Raw genomic sequence first — 12,945 nt, forward strand, 5'->3', positions numbered from 1 at the left:
TAGAAAAAGAACAGAAACAGAGAGTAGGGATATCTCCCACTCCATGGCAGTCCCATTGTGTCACTTGCAAGAAAACCCAAAGGTGAAAGACCAACAGCTTCATCAATTCACCCATCCCCACTCAGAGTTTGCGTCAGTAGCAGTAACGCATGAGATATTTTGACCCTTCCCTCTGCTGAGCTAAGGGTGGCACTGTCACCTTTAGCATTGAGTTGCTCAGCATTATTATAGCCCTGAGGCGCACAGAGCCTCACAAGACTCCACTCTGTTCAAAGTCACTGTTCACACAGACTCCCTCTGGGTGACAGCCAAAAGCACCAGGCTCTGGAAATCCAAGTTCATGTATGTTCCTTAACAGTTTGTTGAGGAACTCTTGGCCAGTAGTCCATGCAAATCTAACAAGGTATCCATCTTGTAGACAAATACAGAGAAGACCAAAATTCCATGTGAGTACAGCCACCTCTACAAAGAGTGGCCCAAGGTGACAAAGTTAAAAGCACCATGACTGCTACAGACATAAAATGGGCAATAGCAGAGTTTGGGTTAGTCAACCAAGTGTGAAAGCTCAGCTAAATCCCACCCCTCCGCAGGGCATTGCAAGGGGGTTGTGGTGAGATGGGTGTTGGTCTCTTCTCCTAAGTAAGTAGCTATAGAACGATAGGAAATGGCCAGGAGGTTTACACTAGATATTAGGAAAAATTTCTTTACTGAAGGAGTAACATTGGAACAGGCTGCCAAGAGAGGTGGTGGAGTCACCATCACGGGAAGTATTCAAAAAACGTGTAGACGTGGCACTTCAGGACAAGGTTTAGTGGGCATGGTGGTGTTGGGTTGGTGGTTGGACTTAATGATCTTTTCTAAAGTCTTTTCCAACCTTAATGATTCTGTGAAAGTCAAATTTCAATACTTTTATCCCTTTTGAACCATACACTGTTGGCTAACAGAAGTTTCTCAGTACTCAACATGTTAGATCAACTGAGAAATAGTTTTAATTTTATTTTCACTATTAAGTTACTAGATAATGAACTTCACAATCAAGTATTTCTTTCAACTGAAACATAGGAGCCAAGTGGCAATGTAAAGCTTTCTCTTTCAATCCCTTTTCCCCACCACCTTGATAGTGTAACAAAAGAATTAAAGTAATTTAATTATCTCTGCACTAGGATCCACATTCTTGTGTTTCAAATCTATTTTTATTGCCTCCACAGACCCTGTACCAGAAGTGACCACACATTTTTCTGTCCTTTGTTATAGTACCACTTCAGAATGTAATTCTGTCATTCTCCACTATCTTGAACAAGGTCACACGCATCTGGAAAAGGCAGTAAGAGACACTTAATGAAAGAAAGATTTAAAATGACATAACCTTCTCCTCCTGATTGCCTGAAAAACAATAGATCAGTACACATCTCAAAAGGTAAGCTCTGGAACTGTGCTACATGTTCTTAGAAGTGTTGTGTCACTAATTACAACTCAGGATTGGAAACAGCAGTTCTTATGTCTCCCTTAAGCAGCTTAGGTAACTACTCACAACATCACTGCAATAACCTTGACTACTTCCTCACAGGAAGTATTTTATTTGTAAAGTATAAAGAGTTACATATCCTCATGCTACTGAATTTTCTGTGTCACCACAGAATTCATGCACTGGTTAATGGGAGCACTGATTCAAGATTGTACTCATGTAGTTAGGCAATGGGACCAATTCAGCAAGTCTGTCATGCACTGTGGATGTATGGCATTCCCAGAGGTGTATTAGCTCTTAATTAAAGATCCAATATGAAAACAGTTTTGCAAAAGCATTGGTCCTCTCTCATCAGGGATGGGGCTACCAGACATTCCCAGAATCATCTTTGAGTGGAGAGTGATTAAAAACAAAGGGGTGGCAGCTGTAGCAACGAGCTACCACACCCAAAACTATGCAGACACCATTGCATTTTTTTCCACAGAAATTCTCTCCAACTATAGTCTAAACAATAAAAACACTTAATAATGTTAAAAGAATGTTGGTGACAAATCATCTCACAATCAGCTTCATGTACCTATTTTATCAAATGGCTAAGCTGCAAAGAAAAATGCATAATTAGGAAGCAAAGTAAAATACATGAAGAATATATATTTTGATAGGATATCTCTGCTGAGGGGTGCTGTTCTTCCTACAGGAACAGACTGTAGCAGAGACATATTTAGTTCCTCCATATTGAGCTAAGTTAGCCACAGAAGTAACTCAGTAATTATAGTGTAACTTGGGGATTTAAAATGATCAGCTGTTAAGTAAAGGGGATTAGAACTTTATATTATATTATTACAAAAAGTTACAAATCAAAGCTGAAGTCATAATGACACCTGCAGTTCAGTCTTTAATTACAAACTCTACTGTATAGGTTTGGATAGAATACAAACATATGGCAATAAAACGCTTTGGAAAATGTAATTAATGGAAATGCTTCATACCATGTAAATATTCAACTGAGCCCTTCACAATTTAGAGTCTTTTTACTGAATTAAAAAAGATTTTCATATTCTAAAATCATACCATGATCAGTATAGGCTGCTCTAGTTTCTACTGTTGCCTCTAAGTTTTCCTTGTTCTTCTCCTGAGCTTCTCCATACTCTTTTGGGTTTTCTCCTCCACCATCTTCCTCTGTGAAATACTAATTTTCATCATAATCATATCTCATTTCTGGCATTGTGTATACAGGTTCTGTGGTGGTGTCTCTAATATTCTCCAGGACTCTACTTTCAGTTCTTTCAACGTCTTCTAAACCATAACCGTAACCAGTTTCATCAGTTCCAGGAAAAGGCATCCTTCCAAGGAGATAGAAAAAAAAAAAATTATTTAAGCACCAGTATGGCCTTGAAAAATGCATTTGGTTCATTCCTTCCTAATATTGTGAAAAACAGTTTTGATCCTGATCCTGTTTCTGTTGAAGCTACTTTGAATATAACTACTAACCCAAAAGAAGAAATCTTATGTTCAGAGATACACACTCAAAAAGTTTTATAGGCAACTCCAAACCTTTCAATCATAGCTACTTGTTGTTCTGTGTCTCCCTGATCTAAGTTTTCACACTCTTCTTGAAGTTCAGGTGAAGGATAACTGTTCATTTCATCTGTAGGGAAAGCACAGATACCACAGGTGAGTTTCACAGTCCTCCAAACCCCAGTATGTTTAATAAAAAGCACTACATGATTTTCTTACTGTGAACTGGAGTTTCCATCTTTCAGCAAGTAATACACCATATCTAGAGTGACTGGCACTATGTCCAGGAAAATGAAAAGCTAGATGAGAATAACTCCTGAACCAACCTTTCATACTTTTGTCTTGCTCTGTAATACACTATTTATTCTTCTATAGAAACTTTGACATCTCTAAGTACATGCTTCTGATGAGGATTTTAAAGCAGTGATAATTTCCTTCCTAATATTCTCGTTTGTATTTCAAAGCACCTGAGACCTGCTAATCTGCATGAATGTGTTTTGAAAATTGAAGTTCTTCCTCTGCTCTACAGAGGAGGAATAACTGCAGTAAAGAGAGGTTAATGACAAATCTGCTAAATGTTTAAACTTGTATCTGCCCCAAAGCCTGAACAGGCATAAACAGCTCAGTAAATCTGGACCTGCCAATGGTCAGAGAAGCAGCATCTGCCGTAAACTGAAGATGAAAAACTGGCTAGCTAAATTATGACTAGAAACTGAATGATAGCGCAGATACACTGACTACCTTTTTCTACACAGCATTTCTCTTTCTTTCCATAACTTAAGCAAATGCCATTGCATGCTACTTACTTCGTAGAAGATTTAGAAATGCCCGGCTAAACCTCTGAGCATATACCATCTCAGATGTTGCAACCCTGCCCAATGTCAGTAAGTGCTGGTCTGAAGGGGAGCTTGACAGGTCCATCAGCTGACTGTCACTCGCATCACTGCCAAGCACAAGAGTGAACAAGGTGAATCCTTGGCATTTGGCTCCAAGTGAAATCTCTCTCAGCTTCTCTCTGTCCCATGTGCTTGTTTTGCTTCCAACTATTGCAAATATGACCCTGTGTTTTCTTTGTCTGGGGGCTTTAAAGAATACATTTTCAACCGTCCACTGTAGGGCAGAAGCAATGGCTGATGGCCCTTCCAGTTGGTGAACAGACTCTTGGATATGTTTCTTCATCAGATCTTTATTGCTGTATGTGACTAGATCAAACTCCAAGGCCACAGGGATCTGGTTTCTGTCAGGCAGGAAGCCCCTGGGAGCCTGCTGCACCAGTGCCACTCTGATGCCTCCATATGATTCGTTTGGCTGTGAGGAAACGACAAACTGATCTAGCATGTTGCTCACAAAGTCTTTAGCTCTTTGAAACTCCTCACTGCTGATGCTGCGTGAGCTGTCCATGATGTAAGTGATATCCATATCCATCAGAACAGGGGGAGAAAAGGGTACCTCACAGTTGGTATTTGGTTTGCATTTATCTAGAGAGGAGGAGCCAATAGGCAGCAAACTATTTAGCAATACAACAAAAGAAATAGTTTACAACAAAAAATTTACACAGTCATATTAATATTTTTCTTACATTTTTATTAAAAAAAAAATTTGGCAACTTGAGATCTTCTTGTTCTAGTAAGGAACGACAGACAAGTCTTGCTGAACAAAGTTTTGAGATACCATGGGAAATTATTCAGGAATGAGAGCAGAAAATGTTCATACGGTAAAACCTAACAGATAAGACTTCCCTTGAGAAATTTCCTTCTGTCAAAATCTAGACATTGTAAAGGACACTGGAACAAACTATTTTTCATCTCAGACCATTGGTCAGCATTCAGAAATATTATCATTTAGTAGCTTCTCGCCCCCTCACAATGTAGAATTTACAGTAAATGAGCCTAGTTTGCCAAAATCATAATGCTATTTTAAGTACGTCTGTTAAAAAAGAAATGCCAAACACAATAATTCATTTCACATGGGTGAGACAGCAACTAATTAAACAGCTTTTGTGGTTTTGAGATTCTAATTCTTACCATCCACTGAAGGGGAAATTCAAACTGTAACTTCTCAGCAGTGGTAATCTGTAACCAATGATCTGGCATGGAGGGCAAGAAGGCCCAAGTGGGGGTTAACCAGAAGGGGTTAAACTGACCAGAAGCAGGAATGCCAAAGGCAGACCAACTCCTGTAAGGAATTTCTCTGGGTGATGACAAGAAACAACCACAGCATTGTCTTGTAGCCATCCTGGAATGCAAGCACTCAGGACCACCTTTGGGCAGCAGAGCTTGGCTGAGTTGCCCCATGCACCCACTCATGGGATTGGTCCTGGTGCAAGAGTATATAAGGAATCAGCTCTTAATGCATCTTTGAAAACTCCTTGTAAAAGCACTTACGGCAGTAGGACTCTGCCCAATGCATTGTTCATTAATTTTTTTTTTTTTTTAAATTTAAGCACAAACATGTTTCAGCGGTACTATAAAAATTCCCCAACACCACACTGCAAAATAAAATCTATAGGGTTTGTTATTGAAAGGGTAGGAAGACAAATACAACAGCTGGAATTTGTAAAATGTCTTACCAAAGCAAAGTGTACAATATGTGACGCTGTCCAGACTTTCATCCTGTTGTCTTTCCCAAACAAATAACTGAAATCTTCTAGTATCATCAATCTATGTTTTAAAGCAGACACAAAAGTAACATAAAAAAAGATATATGCAAAATACAGATATTTTCTCTTTGCTCTTAACACTCAATGTCATTACTATTTTTCTATTAAAATAGATACTATACCTAACTTGGTGGTTTCACTGCTATTGTAATATTGAACAGGTACACAGAAGACTTTTTCAGTTGCAATTCCAGAGCATTCTAATCACCCTGGAACATTTTGGCCAGTGAAGAGCTATTACTTTTTTCTTCTTTTCTTAGCAGGGTGCTACAGAGAAAAGGGCAGAATCTCCTAACTCAACTCCTTCTGGAACAAAGAGAAATCCTCCACAGTGAAGATAATTTCTTGGGAGAGAAAATTCAAGCATTAGAACAACCTACGTGTTGCCTGTGGTCAGCTGAAGAAAGACAATCTTTCCCGGTAGAAGATTTGACCACAGAAATGCTTGAGGAACCCTGAAGAAGCTCCAACAACATCCTACAATTTCACTGACCACCCAACCACATCCAAATGTGGTTCAAGGGAAAAAACGTTCCCTTGTGGACTAAGACAAAAAAAAAATGGCTGTAAAATATCATAATATTACAGGAAAAGAACCATTTATATGGATAAGCTAAAATGGTGAAGAAAGAAATAATTACTTCTTTGCATTAAACTTAAGCTTTTTGTTTGTGATACGCAACACAACTAACTTCTGATTAATGTTCGAAAAGGATGTTGTAAGACAGGCCTCTCCAGACTGAGGCTCCTAAAGCAAACTAACCAAAGTCAGTAAGTATTTGTGGCTACAGGCTGGTAGGATCATGAAGATTAAACCACTTCACTACAAGGGCAGAAGTCCATCTGAAAGAAAATGGGAGGTTGTATTTTCTTGGGTGGTGGTGGTGAGGTTCATTGCCTTCCATCACTGTAACCATAAAGGAAAGCTGGGCAGTGAATTTTTTGCCTTTCCCCCTGCTAAGCAACTTTTTTTACACTTTTCTGCTCTGAAAATTGATTTATGGAAAGTTGGCATCTTTGTAAATGCCAGATGTTATCATATGCATTCGGATTCGTAATCTGCTTATACTAGGTAAACAAAATACTGACACTCCTGTTTATCCTGTGGAGCATCCCAGTGAATAAACTATAAGCTTTCTTCTCATATGCCAGCAGAATTTTTTCATTCTGCTAAATTAACATTCAGCCAGACAAATATGTGAATTAACTAATGCATATGAGGATGCATGAGAATAAATATAATATGAAGATTAAAGGGCTGACTTAGATGCTACTAGATCAGAACTTAGACTCAAAGTTTTGCACTTTTTGTCACATGTAAGTGAACATAGTTTCCTTGTATAAGGATAATTGTGAAGAAACAGCAGCTGGGAGAAATTGTACTTCCAAGAAGTTAAAACTAAGCACAGGTGATACAAATATAAATTGAAAAGAGAAAGAACATGAAATCCATATTATGAAACCTTAAAGAAACTTAGAATTGTTTTCCTTTGGTACTTGGTAAAATGGATCACTTATTTTTGTTTACTATCTTTTTATATGAAATCATATTTTAAAATAAAAGTTGTTAATTTTCTCCTGTACTAATAGGAATACAGCTATCAAAAGGTGTTTTGCTTAATTTAATGTTCTTTTTGGGGAAAAAAAACCAAACCAAAACAAACTAGTGTACTTGAAACCTTCTAATACTATTTTTTCTAGAAACTAGGGCTACAGTTTCTTAATTAAACAGTTAGTACATGTCACAACTTCAGAAGAGAAATGGCATAGGTAACCAAGTGAAATTAACACAATTTTATTAAAATTCTGTGATTTGGCCTAAAAGCACAAGTCATAAATAACTCATGTGCAGAAGGAGGTCTGATGGTGATCACTATGGTCAAGTGCGTCAATGTTTCTTTGTTAAAGTAGTAACCTTTAATACATGCCTTTCTAATATGGGATTGGACAGTTCCTGTAGAACGTACTGGTCTGAGAGCACACTTTACTCAAATACTAGTAGATACTAAGTAAATGGATGACTGACTCAATTTTCTGTATTCTATGTACTTACTGAGAAGGCACGTCTGACATTTGGCACTTCACTGAAGGCAATAACCACTGGAGTGATATCCAAGGCACTCAATTCAAGTACAGCTGTGCTGATGGCAACATCATCCTGCGATGGACCATTGGCAAAAAATAGGGCAACTTTTCTTGTGAGGATGCCCTGACGAACACGTTTGAAGACATTTCTTGCAACAAATCTCATGGCTGCCCCAATATTACGTTTTCCAGCTGATCTCTCTAGCGGTATTCTCTGGACTGCTTGTAGCAGCAATTTGCTTTTTTGGAATTCTGAGAATCGGATGAGATAGCGCGTATTGGTGTTAAAAGAAACAATGGAGACACGAGCGCCAGTTGGGCAATTGCTTTCACTGATCTTAATGGTATTCAGCAATAACATAACGATGTTCCTCATTCTTTCAAATGCAGCTGGCATAACATCTTCAGACATATCGAAGGCAAACACCACTTCAGTTGGATAAACTGGACATGTGTCTGTATATTGAAATAAAAAATTTGTGTGAGAACATTTCCACAACTCAAATATTGTTAGTTTTTTCTTCAAGTCTATAAAAGAATGGACATGCAGAGGCCACATGGGCTTACCTGATGAGCAAGCTGGAATGAACAGATGGAGAGCAAATAAATTATTTTGGACTCATATTCATTAAAACGGTGACATATTCACTTGCTCTTACTAAAAAGCCTGATCCAAAGCTCATACAACTGCCAGAATCTGTCAGGGAGAGACAACACTCCTCTTCCACAATCAAATACTCAAAATAGTGCAATTTTACTGGATAAGGATTAAAGAAATTGTTCTGGGTTCTGCTGAGCACGTAAGTCTGAGAAAGAATGAACACTCCAAATCTGGAGGACAGGTGATATACAAATATTGTCATCTCTCAGAGAATTCCCCAAAGGGGGGTGGCACAATGCCAAAGATTTAAATTAATCTTAAATGAGGATGAGACATTTGTTACAGTTTTTGTAATTAAGTGATAGGAAAAATGAGCAAAAAGCATAAGCCTGTTTCATACACCTGCTGAAAAGCCCTCACGGTTAACAACTACCAGTCATCATCAAACTGAACCCAGATACAAACTACCAGGCTACAGGGTTCCCAATGGAGGCTATTCCATTTAAGCAGAGTGATTAGGTGGAATCAGAGGTAAACGAAGATGCTTCCTACTTACGGCAGTTTTTTCGTGTAAAATTCACAAGTTCACAAGGCTGCAGGAGCAAAACAAAAACACAATTAATAGCAAATCTCAGATCATCCCAGACTGGGAATATTACTATTGGTTTCAGCTGAAGGTCATATCCCAGCTCCTGAACTAACCCTCACTACAGTAAATCCAGAATCACACATTCCAGTTCCTCCCTATTGCACGTAGTACAGGGGCTCTGTCCCTATTGCAGAAATGATGGGGTTTTTTTAGACATGCTCTGTTGGCATTTAATTGTGCTCTGGAGTATTAACTAACCATTTATCCATTCTTTATGTTGTGTAATAATCTTACCTAGGAGATTGCCAGGCAATGGCACTTCTGTAGGAGAATGGGGATTTCAATAGCAACTCACACAGAAAGAGAGAGGTCCATGAAGGAGGAGAGGACCCCCTCTGGATGTAGAACACACCTGCAATAGGATTGCCTGCAGGTAGTTGTCCATGCAATGGTTAGATAGAGCCTTTACTCAGAAGAGTTCATTTTACATGGGATTAGGATTCCGAAGAAATCCTGCCCTGCTGTTCCCAGTGAAAATAGCTGTTGCTAAGGAAATCCCTTCCTTTACAAAAGGGTGAAAAGTAACCCTAAACCTGAGCTGGTGTGTAAACTGACACAAAGGAAGAAACCAATAAAAGGAATATTAACAGTCCAACAGTTTCTAAAAGTTTGGATATGACATTAATCCATATGCATAATTGTTTCTAATTCCTCGATTATTTGCAAATCAGAAGAACCCACTGCACTCTGACAAGTATTTGAAAAGGATACGGTTTTCTAATAGCTAATTCTGTTCATTGCAGTCAGTGCTTATAAATGGAAGAAGACTAAAACTGTTAGTTCCATGCAGTTAGCTGTAAGGTAATTACTTACTTCCATTAAAATGGTGCCCATTGGTCCCTTGGCACCCTGAGACAAATTAAACACAGGACCAGAAAATCAGACCTTGATAACTTATCTCCATCTATGATTCTGTAGCCCAAAGAAAATGCAAGCATACAGTGTTTCCCTGATAACCATTTGTGAATTTGAAATATGAGGAGACACTAGTTCCCAATATGGATTTTTGTGGACCTGTTCCCAACAGAGGTGCAGACTACTTCTGAGACCTATTTCTCAGTTAATTTTCCTTATTGGTTTTATAAATGTTCAATACTTGTTGCCCTTGAGGACCAGTATAATTCAGAATTTTATTTCCTTTCTAAACAGCAATTTCTGTGCTGTGGTTCAGTTATCTGCATCTTCCACCCTTTTCAATCTCTGATGTGTGATAGGCTTGCCCTCTCCTCTTGCTGGGTACAATCCCCATAGTTCTACCTCAGGAGATCCTGCAGACTATACACACACATCATGACTGCTCAACCAGTCTAGCTAGCTTTGGCTACTCTGCAGCCTTCTCCTTGGGAACTGTGGGCAAATGCCAGGATTCCAAGCATCTTTATTCAAAATGAAAGTATTTTTTAATCTTCATAATAGGAATAAAACACAGGGAAAAGAACTTTTTTCCAGACAGCTTGAAAGTTTTCATTGTGTGCGCAATTCAGACATGCAGCAAGACTACTGAAAACTTTCACTTACTCACAGGGGGCTGCAGTGAGATATGCCAGAAAAAAATTGAACTGCACACCCTACAACCTTTACCTTAGCCTCTCTCTACCATAACCCTACAGTGTACTAAAATCATATACTTCCTTACATCCCCAAATTACAAACCCATCTCTGTATTTGTTGCTTCCCCCTCCAATTAACCTTCCATTCCTCCATCTCCTGCCTGAGCTACCTTCCTCATCTCCTCTGATGTCTTGCTGCTAGCACCATCACAGCCATTCCATGCTTTTATCTTCTTATGTTTCCCAGCAGGTCCCAGTTCTTTGGTACTGTTCAGCAAGAGTTAACTGTGAGGCCTGAGCCATACTGAATGCTACTTGCAGCAGCTGGTGACCAAGCTGTGCAGACTTGACACATGCAGATAATCATGCCACCAGGTAAGGAAGGATGGGTAAACAGGCCTGTTTTGGCTGGCCCTGCTTGCTACCCCTACCCCTTCCCACATCCCTCTCTCTTCCACTTTCCACAGAATTCCCACTTTCCCACTTCACTAATGCATTGCTACTACAATAATCCCACCAAGCCCGTACCTCCCAAGCTCCATTCTCACTTCTACACCTGAAGAGGAGATCTTGAGCTTGAAATCTCTCTGAAGACTTCTTCAACTATGGATTGGCAAGGCCAACAGCTATCTGGCTCATCAGTACACAAGGTCTGTCTGATCTGTCTGTAATGTATGTCAGCAGCCAAGCAGCAGGGGTTGGGGGCAAAGCATTGCAGCTGGCAGTCTTGGTCATTCTTGTGCCCAGCATCAAAAAATAAAGTGGACTAGGTACATTCATTGACCAGCACAGCATAATTACAGGAAAAAAAATATTTTCCGAGTTACATGTATCCCATGGGCCATGTTATATAGGTAAAGTTATCAATAATGTTCCATATTTCAACTAGAAGAGTAAGCTTAAGAAAGTTTAACAAGAAAATAATTAACAGTAGGGATTGCTTCTGGTCACTGGAGCTGATTTGCAGAACTGCTGCAAGAAAAAGATAGACATGTACAAGGATTTTCCTAACTGCCTACAATGTTAGTCCTAAAGCCTACTGAAATCCACGATCCTTGCCCCTGCTTAGATAGGGAATAAAACACGCATCCACAGGCAAGACATAACTCTATACAACTGCCAGGCTGATTAAGCATAGTTTACCACATGAAACATTATTAAATATTCCATTAATCTAATAGCAAGTTTAAGAGCAATCTAAGAGTGACTTTTTAAAACAAAGATGTATTACCATAGGTCCTGATGGCCCTCGGTCCCCTGGATCTCCCAGGGAACCTGGCATGCCAGCATTACCCTAAAAATAGACATACAAGTTTTATTATTTATAATTGCAGTCACAGGTACAAAATTTCAGCAGAGAAAAACCTCTGTAACTATATTGTGAGTTGGATCCTGCACTTACACAGACTACTACCCCTAGGAATTATTAGTGCAACTAACAACTCGAAAGACTTAGACCTGCATTCTCTCAAGACCTCTTGCCCAGGATATAGCAATAAAAGATCAGAGTGGGAACCAATTTCAAACATTTTTGGTGAGAAAACACTTAGGACATAAGGCCTTTACTTCCAGAACTCTTCACAGAGTTAACAGATTTATCATTCTTACTCTTCCACCCCTCACTCCTTTGGGTCCTTCAGCTCCTGGAATGCCTGGGTCTCCACCTTCTCCCTGAAAATTAATGAAATCCAGAACTTTATAGGAAAGGAGAAGACGTACAAAAAGACAGATAACGACTTCCAAAGAAGAATAATGTAAAACAAGACATAAAGAAAGCAAACATGCCCGTTTAATCATACCTCTGGACCAGGATATCCTATGAATCCAGATTCTCCCTAAAAAAAGAAAGGACAAAAACTTCATAAGAATCTAGAACTTTGTGAACTGCTTAGTGTCTGATGTCTTTAAACCAAAAACAATTTCAAAATTATTTTTAGCATTCCAACCCATTCAACTAACAGTAGCTACTACTCTGGTCTTAAATTATGCCATTTTACATTAACACCTTGTTCACCCAAAGGAAGAACATTTAAAAAATTTCCAACAGTTTCTGAATTTTCAAGAGTATCCCATTTCTCAAATAAGTGTTTTATCAAAACTTATTTATGCCTCCTAGTAACACAGTGGAATTCATGTTCAGTGATCACAAATAAAGTATAACATTCAGAACTCAGTGTTTGAATGCAGTTTCAAAATGTTGTGCCCTCCATACTGAACAGTGATACCATAATATTTTGTTGGCATATTAGAAGTCACTTCATTAATTGTTTTCAACTACTTCAGTTTTCTGTGTATTCTTTCCTTTTATATGAGAAATACGGGAACTCTCACAAAGACCAGCGAGAATTGAAGTGTATCTTTTCTTGACATTAGAGTACCTATCTGAATTCACACTACTTATGTATGTCCTTGTTTTAA

At 38.8% G+C, this 12,945-nt stretch overlaps 1 pseudogene across 1 annotated transcript in view; it reads right to left on the reverse strand.

Moving 5' to 3' along the window:
* Nucleotides 1-1,159: 1,159 nt before the first annotated feature.
* The window catches only part of LOC309402619 (collagen alpha-4(VI) chain-like), a 60,118-nt pseudogene continuing 48,332 nt past the window's right edge, over nucleotides 1,160-12,945 (reverse strand). The window contains exons 25-35 of the transcript in view: nucleotides 12,327-12,362; nucleotides 12,136-12,198; nucleotides 11,759-11,821; nucleotides 9,791-9,826; nucleotides 8,885-8,921; nucleotides 7,696-8,183; nucleotides 5,553-5,643; nucleotides 3,790-4,461; nucleotides 3,020-3,113; nucleotides 2,537-2,808; nucleotides 1,160-1,312 (exon numbers count right to left, since the gene is read on the reverse strand). The product of the transcript in view is annotated as a collagen alpha-4(VI) chain-like (transcript). The remainder of the gene's footprint in view (nucleotides 1,313-2,536; nucleotides 2,809-3,019; nucleotides 3,114-3,789; nucleotides 4,462-5,552; nucleotides 5,644-7,695; nucleotides 8,184-8,884; nucleotides 8,922-9,790; nucleotides 9,827-11,758; nucleotides 11,822-12,135; nucleotides 12,199-12,326; nucleotides 12,363-12,945) is intronic.

The sequence above is a fragment of the Phaethon aethereus genome, assembly GCF_964289735.1.
Source record: "Phaethon aethereus genome assembly, chromosome: 2".
Lineage (NCBI taxonomy): Eukaryota > Metazoa > Chordata > Aves > Phaethontiformes > Phaethontidae > Phaethon > Phaethon aethereus.